Genomic DNA, 13,656 nt, shown 5'->3' with positions numbered 1-13,656 from the left:
TTTGTGCGCTTGCTTTTTATCCTCTCCCATGACGCGCACCGTTCTGTTTTTCGCTTGTTTGCTTTTTTTCCTCTCCCATGCCGCGCGCCGGTTTTTTTCTTTTTTTTTCGCGTGCACTCGCGCGCGTGCTGTGCTTGGCCGCGCATTCTTGTTTGCCCGCAGCCAGCATGTGCTAGAGCATAAAGGATGAATCCATCCACAGCATTTCTGTGACCTCTTTTTATTGCTTTGTTTCCTGAACTCAAGATTCGCATGTAATGGGGCACGATACAAGTTCAGTAGAAGAACAGAAGGGAAGAATTCCAGCCTGTGCAGGCCCTTTGACGTATGCACATAGAAAGTGGACAATTTTCATTGGTGCAATACCGACCAAAGTACAGAGGAGTCTCTCATGAGAGATAATCATGAAGTTTAAAGAAATGTCAGTGCATGGCAAAAACATAAAGAAGCGCAAAATATCTTAATTTGAAGTAATAATGCAATGATCTACTTATTAGCCCTTGTACTGATACGAAACACAAATCAACCAGTTATATATCTCCTCAGATGTTGCACAAATATACATGTAATGCTGGACATTTTCACTACATAAACAAAATGAAAAAGATCAGATTTAACAGAGTAAGTAGTACATTGCACTAAAAAGAGCAATAAATATTATATGGTACTTGAACACTACTTGAGAGTTAGTTGGTGGCAACGGGATGCAGGCGATGGTCAGTTTATGAAGCAGCACTTAACATTCGAAGAAAAGCGTATTACTCAATGACCAGGTGAAATAAGCCTATACGCTGCTTTTCTTTCACCGCGAATACAATGCCCAGCTGAATATTACGCCACTGAAGGGACGACTTCATGTCGGGTACAATGAGCACTTTATTGTAACAAACACAAACAGTAAAATTATGCATATAGGACAAGTCTCATGCCTACACATAAATTCTTAAAGCGGTTTTTCCATAGGTAATTACAGAAATAGTAATACATAAACACGAAGAGTACTTTTTCAGCCGTAAGTACATAGTATATGCACGCACTGAGGAGAAGCACTGGCGGCAGGATAGAAAGCTGGTCCACTTGAGTTGGGGATCGAGACTTAGCAGAGAGATGATTGCACAACTGTTAACCCCTCCTTGGGCAAACGCATCAGTTCTTACCTTCTCGCATACTCTGAAAACGCTTTCGTCCTAAAATGAAGCACTTGAAAACTATGAATTCCAACGATACAAATTACGCAGTCGCATGAGGCAAACGTAGTTTCGTCGTCTAGGCTCAGTGCAAGCTGCGACACGTTAGGCAGTTTTAGAGTAGCGTACGCTAAGTTAGCGTTTGCGGCCCGCTATTGCCGCCACTTGACGGGAGCCCGCAAGCGTTTAGCGTACGACCATAGCCTCCTATGGTACGACGCATCCGCAGTTTTGCGAAAAGCCAACGCAAAGCTTTGCGTACGCTATTCTAAAACTGCCTATTGAGTCTCAGAAACGCGTATTTAAACGATAGCGAGTGATAAACAGGGAAAAAAAGCAAAACGCACTTCCATCAGGCAGTAAGGTCATAGACGCGAAAGCTGAACTATGAGTCTCAAGTCCATTATTTCACTGCTTCTAGGAAAAGCGATATTAACTGCAACGTCGTGTTCTTCACGTTTCAGTCATATTTAAAAAAACAATATTTGTGTTGTCCAACTGCAACTCGCATTTGTGTGGCTGCGAACGGAAGCCGCATGCTCACATTTAGTTTTTCTTAACATGGATGAATTTTGCGTAATTAGGCCGTCTTGAAGTATCCGTGCACCGTTGCATGATGTACGAATGGTGCGTGCCGTTAACCGCCACGGCGGCAAGAGCACACAACACGCAAACACCGCAAAAACTGCACGCGCCAGCCAAAGATCGCTTCATGTAACGGAACATCACGAAACTTCATATCAAGGCCGGCGACTAGGACGGGTTCCTATCGGCGGCGGAGCACGGCTGACATAACGACAACTCCGATAACTCTCAAGTGCGAACAATGACCCGCCAACCACAACAGGAGACTTGCGGGCGTCCTCCAAACATAGCCTGCCTGCACGGCCAGCCTGGTGCCCGCGGTCAACACTCGCTTCATGCTACAACGAAACTTTCGAGGAATTCAAAACTACCGTCGCGGCGCGCCTACCCCAGCCGGCGCGGGGCGCATGGCTTTGTCGGCACGGAGGGTACCGGGCAGTCTGCCATTCGCTGCTTTAATTTTGAATCTCCATAGACCCTAGCGCCACTTTCTCCTTCAGTTACTGCCCCTTTTGAGCGGCCGCCGAACTAGCAAATTATTCAAGATGGCGGCGGTGAAGTTCGTGGTGCCCTTTTCTCAGGTGTGAACCGAGAAAGCCGGCTCTCGTATGTCGCTGATGAGAGGAGACTTAGACTGGGCAAAACGCAGTTCGTTTATTCCGATGCGCTTTCGGCGCGTTCCGAAATCCGTCTCCCCCGGACTCTCCCTTCAGGTCTGCTAAAAACACTGCGTCACGGGGTCTTCACAAGTTCACGCACGGCGCTCTCGAGCGAAGGTCACGTTCCCACGGTTCGAGCACGGTGCTCGGATGTCTCCAGCCATTGTGATCTGCAAACACTATAGTCGTCGGCTCATTTAGCTCGGCGGAGTCACAGTCCGTGGCGAGCCTTCGAAGTTATAAATCTGAGCTCCGAGCTCGTTGAGCAGACGCTCGCTGCCGTCGCTGTCCGAGTCCCCCGCAATGGCTTGCGGCTACCGCACGGTTGTACGAGGCGTACCGCACGGTCGTACGAGACGGAGATGTTCCGGCCAACACCACAATGCGCTTTCCGAAGGCGCGCTTCCAGGAAAACACCGCCGAAGCCAGCTTATATACGTGCCGACCCCAGGCATTCACCCGCAGCTCGGTTTTGTTTATACGAGTCGCAGGCGCCGCATTGTTCTGCCCGACAGCGGCGATGACGTAATTCTTTGGGACGCCGGAGCGGCAGTCTTTCCGGGTATTGCCAACACCGCCTAGATACGAACGTGCCTTTTAACTCTCAAACTTTCCTCTCACAGTGCTCTTCATTCGCGAGGTGGTGTCACCGTCTGAAAGCGGTAGAGCACACGGTAGAGCCGTTGCTAAGACCGTTTTATTGAACGCGTTTTCAATAGAAGTCTAATTTTGTGAATGCTTTAACACACCCCGTGGTGGTGCCTTTAGTCCAAGCCTCGCTCATAGCAACCATCCATATTTTTAAGCAAACAGCACTCCGACACTCGCTTGACTGTCACACCACGTTCCCCGCTCGCCCTGTGAAAAACCATGGCCAGGCTAAAACGAAGACAGGACGCGCGTCGCGTTTCTCTTCGCGTTTCGCGACGCTTTGAAAGAGTGCACCAGTGTTTATTACGTGCTTCTTCATGACATCTTTTTGCGGGATTCGCGATATGCTGTGTCCATGTAGATGTTTACTTCAGCTACCGCAAGGTTTAAATCATGATCATGGGCGTAAGTCATGGGGACTGAAATGTGCCACTACGCGTCAATGTGGGTGAGTCGATATCAAGCGGTCACTAGTAGACAAGGTACAAGCTCTCATATATTAATGTACTATAGACATTCAACTACCTAAATGACAACACATGAATCGGTATAACACTTTCGTGTTATACCGATTCCTATGACAGAGGAATCAGCAGTGATTTTTATTGCAGTGGCAATTATATGGACACTCTCGGCTAATTTTTGCCGCCGGCGTCATGTCCCTGATATGTGTATGTGTATATATAAAAAGGCACAAAGAACAATAAAGCAGAAGAAAAAAGTTCTGAAGCACCCTACCTAGGATTCGAACCATCGACCCTCGCTCCCCAGCCCGCTGCATTAGACAGCCCAACCATGCCCCTTGCACGCGCTGGCAAAATTGGACCATCTCCCCGAAGGGAACCCTGATGTGATGCGAATCAGCAGCGTTGCGCACGGGTGGCGTCACGGGTTGAACGGCGCTAAAGTCACTGGAACGGGAAAAGTACCACGTTCGTTTTCTCTTCGCCGCAGCCCCCTTTCGGCGACTTCGCCACAAAAATGGTCCAGCTTGCTCGCCTTGCTAGCGTCTCCCGGCCTCCGACGCACGGCGCTGGGCAGAGCGATTACATTTAATTGCTTTTATAGCCTCAGAAGAGCGAGCAGGAACATTACGACATCTCGTATCGTTTTGACACTTCATCGCAAGACTGTCGAGGCATCGAAGAAGGCCTGGGTGCTACGCTTTTGGGTGCAGCAACCGGCGGGAAAAGGCGAAGCTTTCTTTGCTATTCCCAGCGGGAAAAAGGATGCCGAGCGACGGCTGTGTGGCTGCGCAGAATACGGCGAAAAAAATTTGTTCCCACGATTGATACCCGCCTTTGTGAGGCAAGCGTTTCATTTTGAATTCGCAAATGTTGTTTCGGGGAATGTTTGCGTCTCCGCTACACTAGTGCAGCTTGCATCGCGTGGTTGCCGCAGAAGGTTCATGCACAATACCATTGCCGGGCTGCTCTTAACGATGTTTGCCGTAAAATTGACGCCTTTGGGCTCATATATAACGATCAGTGCGCCATAAAAACTGACTGCTACAGATTGGTATTGCGGAGGTGACTGTATGACGAACGTAAATAACAGTGTTTACCATGAAAATAATGGCACGCATGTCATGTAAGGCATGATTTTACATGCCAAGCTCATGGTGCACTCGCGGCAGGTTCCTGGCTTGATATGCACAAAGATTGGTGGCGCGTGACGTGACTGTGCATATTGTGTCATTGTGCATATTGTGTCAATCCTGCAGATCCCACACGTTATGGGAATCAATCTAATGCGAAGCAGCCAGCAAAGAGCCGCATATATCACCTTGTTCGTCTTTGAGGCAGATGAAGTAATTCTTGTCATGACACCTAGTTCACTATATATCGCATGTTTGTCATGTATGCAGGTATATTAGAGCTGTGCACGGGCCGTATTTCCGAGCCCGGCCCGGGCCCGCTGACTTTGTCGAAGGCCCGCCCGAGCCCGACGGCAAAGGGCTGCGAGCCCGCCCGGCCCAGGCCCGACGTACGAAAACACAATCCCGGGCCCGGCCCGGCCCGGCCCGGCTTTTTGAAGGTTCGCTGCGAAAACAAAACATCGTTTTCCAGTAATTTGGCATTTTATTGAGCATATCAAATATGATCAAACGACACACGATGAACAGTCTCTATTACACAGATTACAATTACAAGTAGACGGCCTCATGCCAGCAACAATGGAGTTCGCTCGCCAAAGCCGTGACGTGTATGGGGTATGCCCATGCAAGCGTCAGATTGCACGAAGGCTGATCTCCGTCGGGTCGCTCGTCGCTGTCGCGTGCATTTGCACTCATATGGGATTCGGCCTTAAATCTAACGCGAACAGTCGCGTGGCGCCGTCACTAGCTCAGGTGGTGTTACTTCTCTGTTTGTCGGAGTGCAACAGAGGCAGTGCTTTACCTGCTCCCCTTTTGTTTAAAGTAGCGAATGGAAAGGAAAAGCGGTAAAGGGCGGTCGCGGGAAAGGCGCTGTATGCGTGCTGGAAAACAATTCCCGTTCATGCTCTATATTTCGGGCTTGAGTCGGGCTTTGTGCCGGGCCCGAGCCCAGCCCGGTAAAACTCCAAGTAGGCCGAGCCCGGCCCGGGCCCGAGGTGAAAATACGTCGGCCCGCCCGAGCCCGGCCCGCGGGCCGGGTCGGGCTCGGGCTTTCGGGCTACCCGGAGCCCGTGCACACCTCTAATGTATATAGAACCTAGTATATACATCGTATGACCTGTAATTTATGTTCGCACCGCACCAATGTCATGCCATACCAAATTTGGTATACATCCAGTTAACAAAACGGCCGGAAGCGCATGTCATGATTTTCACGTTACCACCTGTCATTCATGTTCGTCATACAGCATGCTCGCTCTATACCAATTTTGGTGTATATCAAGCTACCGAACTGCCGCGAAGCGCACCATGAGCGTAGCAAGTAAGTCATGCTGTACATGAGATGCAAGTCATGATTTTCATGTTACCACCTGTCACTAACGTTCGTTATACAGAAATATCTCGTTATATCAATTTTGGTATATATGCATTTCATTAAACGACCGCGAGCGCCCCGAGACCATGTCATTCAAATCATCTTTTACATTTTATGCCTGCCATAATTTGCACGTTATGACCAGTAACTTATGTTCGTCATACACCCTTGTCACACCATATCAATTTTCGTGTGTATCAAGCTAGCAAAGCGGCCGCGAGCACACCATGAGCATGGCATGTAAATCATGCCGTACATGGCGTACATGCCACTATTTTCATGTTACTACCTGTAGTTTATATTCGTAATACAGTCATGTTATGCCATACCAAATTTGGTATACATCCCATTAACGAAACGGCCAGAAGAGGCCGTTTCGAGACGGCGCAGTTCGCATTTCTTTATCGCGTTAGTACGCGTGCGTGCGCATGTAGGCAAGCAAACACTGCCGCTATTTCTTTCCTAATCAGTTACAGAACAACGGTATGCTTCATTCGGGGCTGGAAAAAGCGCACGCAATGCGTGAAAACATGCGTTACTCCGCGCGAAATCAACACCGCGCCACCGCAACTTCGGCCGCGCTGGACCAAATATGGCGGCGGGCAGGACGGTCGCGGTACTTTTCCCGTTCCAAGTGACTTTAAACGGCGCTAACGCGGGTGCTGCGGTGAGCGCTGGAAGATTCGTTTGAAGCGAATCTCGTTGTAGCGTTTACTGGTGTAAACATTTGTTTGAAACGCAGACACGGGAGACGAGCGGGCGTTGGAGCCGGCAGCTGCGGGCGCTCCGGCGGGTCATGGAGAGAGTGACGTACGCGCGCACCTGCGAGGGAAGCGTGCGAGGGTAGCGTGACGTCAACGCCCAGCTGCGGCGTGACGTACGTGGCACCGCTCGAACACCTGCGCCGAGGGAAGCGCGTTGCCTCGCGTTTGATGCGGACGGAGGGACAGCGTTACACAGGCTAGTCAAAGAGCTGCTTCGCATCTAATAACGGCGAGCTATTTATATACCCTATTTACTGCTGGTGGTGAGGAAATCTCGGAGGAGCTTGAGAGTTTTCTATCACGCAACGCTCCTAATTTTCTTTCAACTTGAAAACTGCCCTTGAGACGCGCTACGAGAAAGTGGGCCTTTTCTGTAGCCCCCCACAGCCCCCCGTGATGTGGAAAGAAAAAACTAAGAACACCGGACACACCTTGCATCAGACGCCCACGTGTGTCAAGAGACGCAGATGGGTCACTCCATGCGCCGCAGTTTGAAAGAACAATTACACCATCTTCCACTAAAGGTAACCATGTGGGGATGCGAAGCTGCGCTGGGTGTTCACTTGTGTTTCCATCGTTGTTCCATTTCTATGTTTCCGTGTATGTTTCATTTGTGCGTGGAGTTGTGTATATGTTGTGTACCGCTTATGTTACCCCTCCCCCAACTCGATGCTTCCGTGGCACTTCGGCTTCGCGTTGCCTTGCAGCTTCGAGAATCGCTTGCCGGCGTTGCCGTTTACGTTCAGCTTCGCGAGCGTCCATAGCGCCGTTGCGAAGGAGAGTGCTATGCGTGCCGGCGTTGCCGTTTACGTTCAGCTTTGCGAGCGTTCATAGAGCCGTTGCGAAGGAGAGTGCAACGGGAGTGAGCGCGCGCCGCACTATACACGAGCGCACAGCTGCGGCGGAGAGAGAGAAATGGGGGAGGAGAAAAATGCCGCCCGCATCTTCCCACGGGGGGAACTCGAGTAAATCGTCGCAGAGTGGTGGGGGTATCGCGTGAATGCTGCGTAATTGGGTTTCCCAGAAGCGTCGCGCTGCCCGAGTGATGGATCGGTTGCTCGACGTTCACGAACGGTTGCTGCTTCTCGAGCACGACGTTCAGGATCCACAGCCCGTCGTTGCCGTTTCGCAGCAGCTTCTCGTGCACGAAGTTCCGGGTCCGCAGCTCGCTTCAAACGCTTGCGTTCAGCGTCTTATGCTCGTCTCTTCGCAGCCTTGTCTTCTGCGTTGTTTGCTGTTGTTGACGCCGACGATAGTGAGGGTCGGGTAACGTTGCCTTCAACGAGTGGTGGGACGCTGATTGAAGGTAATGTTGCTTCCATCGCATCTACTCGAGTCAAGCAAAGCGTCAAGTCAAGCGAAAGCCAAGTAAAGACGCCATTGACTGAATTCCGAACGCGCGCTCCGCCCCTTATATACACACCGCCCGCGTTCGATTGAGAGGAGGGAGGGACGGAGAGGGAGGAAGGGAGGGAGAGGAGAGGCCGGCTGCCGGCACGAGACGAGCCGAGCCGCAGTGGGGGTGTGGACGGCGGCCGACGCCGCAGGTGCGACTAAGACATGCTCCGCATTTAAAAGAAGCGGAGGCAGCGCTCACGCGACCTCCTCCACCCCACCTCCTCGCGCTCACGCGAGGAGAGGGGAGGGATGCATGCGCATGGGGGAGTGGACGCGTGAGGGAAGGACGGATACAGCTTCGAGCAAAAGCTGCTTCGCATCTAAAAGAAGTACCTGAGAGCGTCTGATTTTTCATTGTCGACATCGCGGGGCCCGGAGCCCCTGGCCACATGGGAAGAATGGTAGACCCTGCTGTGCTGGACGGTGCCGGCCAAGCTTATTGCCACTCACCGAGCCGCCCACGTCGCGGAACTGCATGAACTCATGAACGCATAGCGCAGTGGGGTCGTGCGGGTACCCTGGGACGTACGTGCCCAAATCCGTGGGTCAAATAAAGTTTCGCCTTCTTGCAGCGCGTTGCTCAAACACAAAGACGTAAGAACTGCGACAGTTAGTTCACGCTTGCCCTAGGCATGCCTTTGCGTACTTCTTGGGCGTCCTTCTTTGTGCTTCAGCGGCGTGCTGCAAGGAGCGAGCTGCTTCTCGTTCTTCGTGTAACATTCCATTTTTTTGCTATCGCATTCATTGCTTCGCCTTTGCGGCGAAACTGTGAATTTTTTATCGAATTGGGCAGTGGCTCCTCTAATTTGTTCTTTTCCTCAATGCCGAGAATCGGAGAATCGCCACATTTGAAACAGCTGATCGCGCAAAGATTAAGAGAGCATCACTTATTGGAAAACGGCGTACGCAAATACGCATGTGAGATACGCGCCTTCTAGGGCCGCGTTTAATAATAATAATAATATTAAAAATCAATCAATCAATCAATCATTTATTTAACGTGCCCAGGAACAACCGTGAGGTCTTTGAGCAGGCGCACGCAAAAAAAATCAATAAAAAAAACAATACAATACAGACAGTCTTCAGAAATAAAAAGAGCAAAAACACGTAGACAAAGAGAAATGAACACAAAAGGGGAGGAGTAAAATAAGACAATATAAGAAATATTGCAGGGGAATAAAAAATTAGATTGCACATATACAACTATGCGGAAAGACGGAGAAGGGAAGACTTTGTACATTGTGCCATACTATGTCAAAACAGTGCAAAGCTCGGATAAAAACAATGATTGTGGACTATGAAAAACGTCAAGATCAAGAAAGTTAATATTATAAAGACTTTGTATTCTGTGAACGGTAGAGTGTTGGAAGCAGGCGGGTACATGAAACGGTCTGTTCTCTCTGGTTAACTTACGCGGAATTCGAAAATTAACACAATTGAGAAGTACAGGGCAGGATATGATACCGTGGACTAGCTTGTAGAGAAATAAGAGATCAGAACGATTTCGTCGACAGTGAAGTGATGGCAGTGATAATGATTCAGCAGTATTTGAACAAAATCCAGAGTCATTTTTGGCAAAGCGATGGTTATATATGCTGAGGAATTTTTTCTGGACTCGTTCAATGGTGTTACCGCTGGATTGAGCAATGCCATTCCATATCACGGACGCATACTCAAGTTGCGGAAGACGTATTGCCGCGTACAATTTGTGTAGGGCCATGGGAGACCTGAATTCTCGAGATATTCTACAAACACATCCGAGAGAACGAAGGCCCCGCGTAGCAGCACGCTTAACGTGAGAAGAAAAGTTTAACGCGCTGTCAACAACAACACCAAGATCACTGATTTCATAAACCTTGCATAACGGCACAGAATTGACAAAGTATTGAAATGACACGCTAGATGTTTTGCGAGTGATAGACATGAATTTTGTCTTTGAGGTATTTAGAGAAAGGTTATTGCCGTTGCACCATTCGGAAAAAGAACACAAATCTGACTGCAGCAAGCGACAGTCGTTAACTGAATGAATTTCCTTAAATATCTTGATGTCATCGGCATACAAGAGGAAAGAAGAATTATGAATGGCAAAAGAAACATCATTGACGTAAATTAAAAATAGGAGTGGGCCTAATACCGACCCTTGAGGGACCCCACTAGTCACTTTATACAAAGAAGAGGTTTGGCCATTTACGGCAACATAACAAGATCTATTGAGCAGATAGCTGTGCAAGAGATTCACAATCGAGAAGTCAACATCAAAGTTCGCAAGTTTAACCATAATCAGTGTGTGGCTGACTACGTCAAAAGCCTTGCTCAGGTCACAGTAGATTACGTCAACCTGTCCTCTCTGAGAAATAGGTGTGGAGATCTGCGTCATGAAACTAGCAAGATTTGTGGTAGTTGAGCGGCCAGCAAGAAAACCATGTTGATTTGGAATCAATGAGTTTTTCACACTAAAAGACAATATTTTGTGAAGAGCCAGTTCGAAGATCTTTGATGTGCCACATAGTAGAGAAATCGGGCGATAATTAGAAATATCTGTCTTAGAGCCCGACTTAAATACTGGGAAAACACGAGCAGTTTTCCACATGCTAGGAAATGTGGAAGTGTCCAGGCAGTTATTAAATATCGCAGTCAGTACTGGGACAAATATAGTACCATATGCTTTTAGTATGGCGGAGGGGATGCCATCTGGGCCGCATGATAAGGATGGTTTTAAGCGCTTAATGCATTCGCTGATAAGATTTTCATCCAGCGACAAAGCACTGGATGAGCTAACTGCCTTGGGCTGTTGTCTGATATCAGTGCTGGAGTCTGAGGCCTTATAAACGGATGAGAAATGTGTGGCAAAACAGTCAGCGACGGCATGCACTTCTACCCCATTTGAGTCTAGTAGTCTGAAGGACTCTCCGCTTTTGCTAGACCGTTTACGTACATACTTCCAAAACTCAGCCGGCCTGTCAGAGGCGCTTTTTTCTAAGAATTCAATGTACGAACTATGATCCCGTTTATATAGGCGTTTAGAGAGAGTTCGAAAAAAGCTGAACTCTTCCTTCCACTAATAATAATAATAATAATAATAATAATAATAATAATAATAATAATAATAATAATAATAATAATATTAATAATAATAATAATAAATATTATTATTATTAATAATATCTGGGGCTCTATGTGCCAAAAGTACAATATGATTAGTGAAACCTCGGTGATACGAGTCTCACGGGACCACCAAAAATATTCGTATCATCAGAAATTCGTATCACCAGAAAACATGGAAATTTACCATGCGACAAAAGAAAGCTGGCGTACAATTTCATTTATTGTTTTTCAGGGCCGCAGCAACGACAAGAAGAATCCTGAATGATTTTCAGTTAAATTTTTAGATGCCGGCAATCATACCAGTACTCGTAAATATACGGCCCGTACGTGTGTATTTAATGAATGAACCCGGTGCGTTGTGGCCCGCGACAGCAATTGCCCCTTCCAAATTTTAGTATGCTTTTGTGCATGACACCGGAGTACTGCAGCGAATGTAAGGAAAGAAGCGCTTTGACGCGACGGATCAAGGCCACAAAATTACAGAATCACGGTCTTTGGTTATGATTTTGTTATCGCGGAGGTGTTGGGGATGTTTTTGGGGAGATTTATGGCCATGCCCGCACAAGTGCGACCTCAAAGGTCGAGCACGTTGACGTTGTGAGGCCTGACGCCTTCGCCAAGACCGTCCTCGCCTTCTTTCGGTCCTCGTCCACCTTTCATAGGATGTCTGATGATCTAGATAGGCCCGTGTAAACACAGTACAACGAGAGCAGCCCGCGTCGACGCGTTAGAAAAAAAAGCATGGTGCTAACGTGCTCTGTAATCTAAACGTGAAGGCACACGGATGCACATAAGAGTCTCAAAGATTTGCGCACACAATCTCGGAGGCCGGCACGCGTCTCTGAAGGTTTATTCTCACCGTAAGAAAGTGTTGGCGGTGCGGCGCGCAGGCTTACGGTTGCGTTCCCGCTCTCGCACGTGCTTGGCACGTCTTCGTACCTGGGCGGTAGCGTACGTTCGTATCAAACGTCGCTGGGTGAAAATCGGTTCGCAACAACCGTACTCTATTACATGCAGGCCAATGGGCCTTGGCCGGGACCAACGAAAAATTCGTATCACCCCGAAATCCGTATGAGCTGTGATCGCATCGCCGAGGTTTCACTTATAAGGCATGTCATAGTGGAGGGCTCTGGAAATTTCGACCATCTGTTCTGCTTAAACGTTCACTGACGTCACACAGTTCACGGGCCTCTGGCATTTTGCCTCCATCAAAATGCGGACGCCACGGCCGGGATCGAACCCGCGGCCTTCGGGTCAGCAGACGAGCCCCGCAACCACCACACCACCATGGCGGACAGGGACGCATTTCTGTACGCGCGCTTGAACCATTGTCCTGCGTTACAGATAGAAGGACGGACGCAGAGTTCTATAGATGAGTCGACATATGAATGCTTAAGCACTTAAAGTTTTTAACATGAAAGTGTTTTATGCCAGGGTCCACCAAGACTTCAGTGACGTATTTCCGTCACGGAAATGACGTCGAAACATTTTACACGATCAGATGCCAAAGAAAAAAGTTCCGTCAACGGGCATCGAACCTACGATCGCTGGGTCCGCAACAACAGATGTCGGGCACGCTATCCACTGCACCACGGTATTTTTTTAACACGAAAGTGTTTTATGCCAGGGTCCACCAAGACTTCAGTGACGTATTTCCGTCACGGAAATGACGTCGAAACATTTTACACGATCAGATGCCAAAGAAAAAAGTTCCGTCAACGGGCATCGATCCTACGATCGCTGGGTCCGCAACAACAGATGTCGGGCACGCTATCCACTGCACCACGGTATTTTTTTAACACGAAAGTGTTTTATGCCAGGGTCCACCAAGACTTCAGTGACGTATTTCCGTCACTGAAATGACATCGAAAAACATATACAATCAGATGACAAAGAAAAAAAGGTACCGGCAACGGGCATCGAACCCACGACCGCTCGGTCCGCAACAACAGATGCCGGGCACGCTATCCACTGCGCCATTGTCACAGACTCTGGATGCCTTACGAACGCGCCTTTTATATCTACCACTCTCCCGGTCGGCTGGTTGGAGGAGGAAAAAACTTTATTAGAGGTATATACAGGGAGTAAGCGCGAGGTGGCCCGGAGGGGGCCACCCCTCACAAGCACTAGGTGGGCTCCTCATTACAGGAGCCCATTGGCGATCGCCGCGACTCGAGCTCGGTCGACCAGGGCCTTCTGGCTCGCCAGGTCGGAGCAGCCGAGCAGGGCTGCCTCCCAGTCCTCCCGGGTGGGGTGTGGTTTTGGGGCGAGGTTCGGGGTTGACTGGCATGCCCACACCATGTGGTAGACGTCCGAAGACTTCTCCTCACAGTAT

The sequence above is a fragment of the Rhipicephalus sanguineus genome, chromosome 8, assembly GCF_013339695.2.
Source record: "Rhipicephalus sanguineus isolate Rsan-2018 chromosome 8, BIME_Rsan_1.4, whole genome shotgun sequence".
NCBI classification, from domain to species: Eukaryota; Metazoa; Arthropoda; class Arachnida; order Ixodida; family Ixodidae; genus Rhipicephalus; species Rhipicephalus sanguineus.
Note: the sequence above shows the minus strand (reverse complement) of the source record.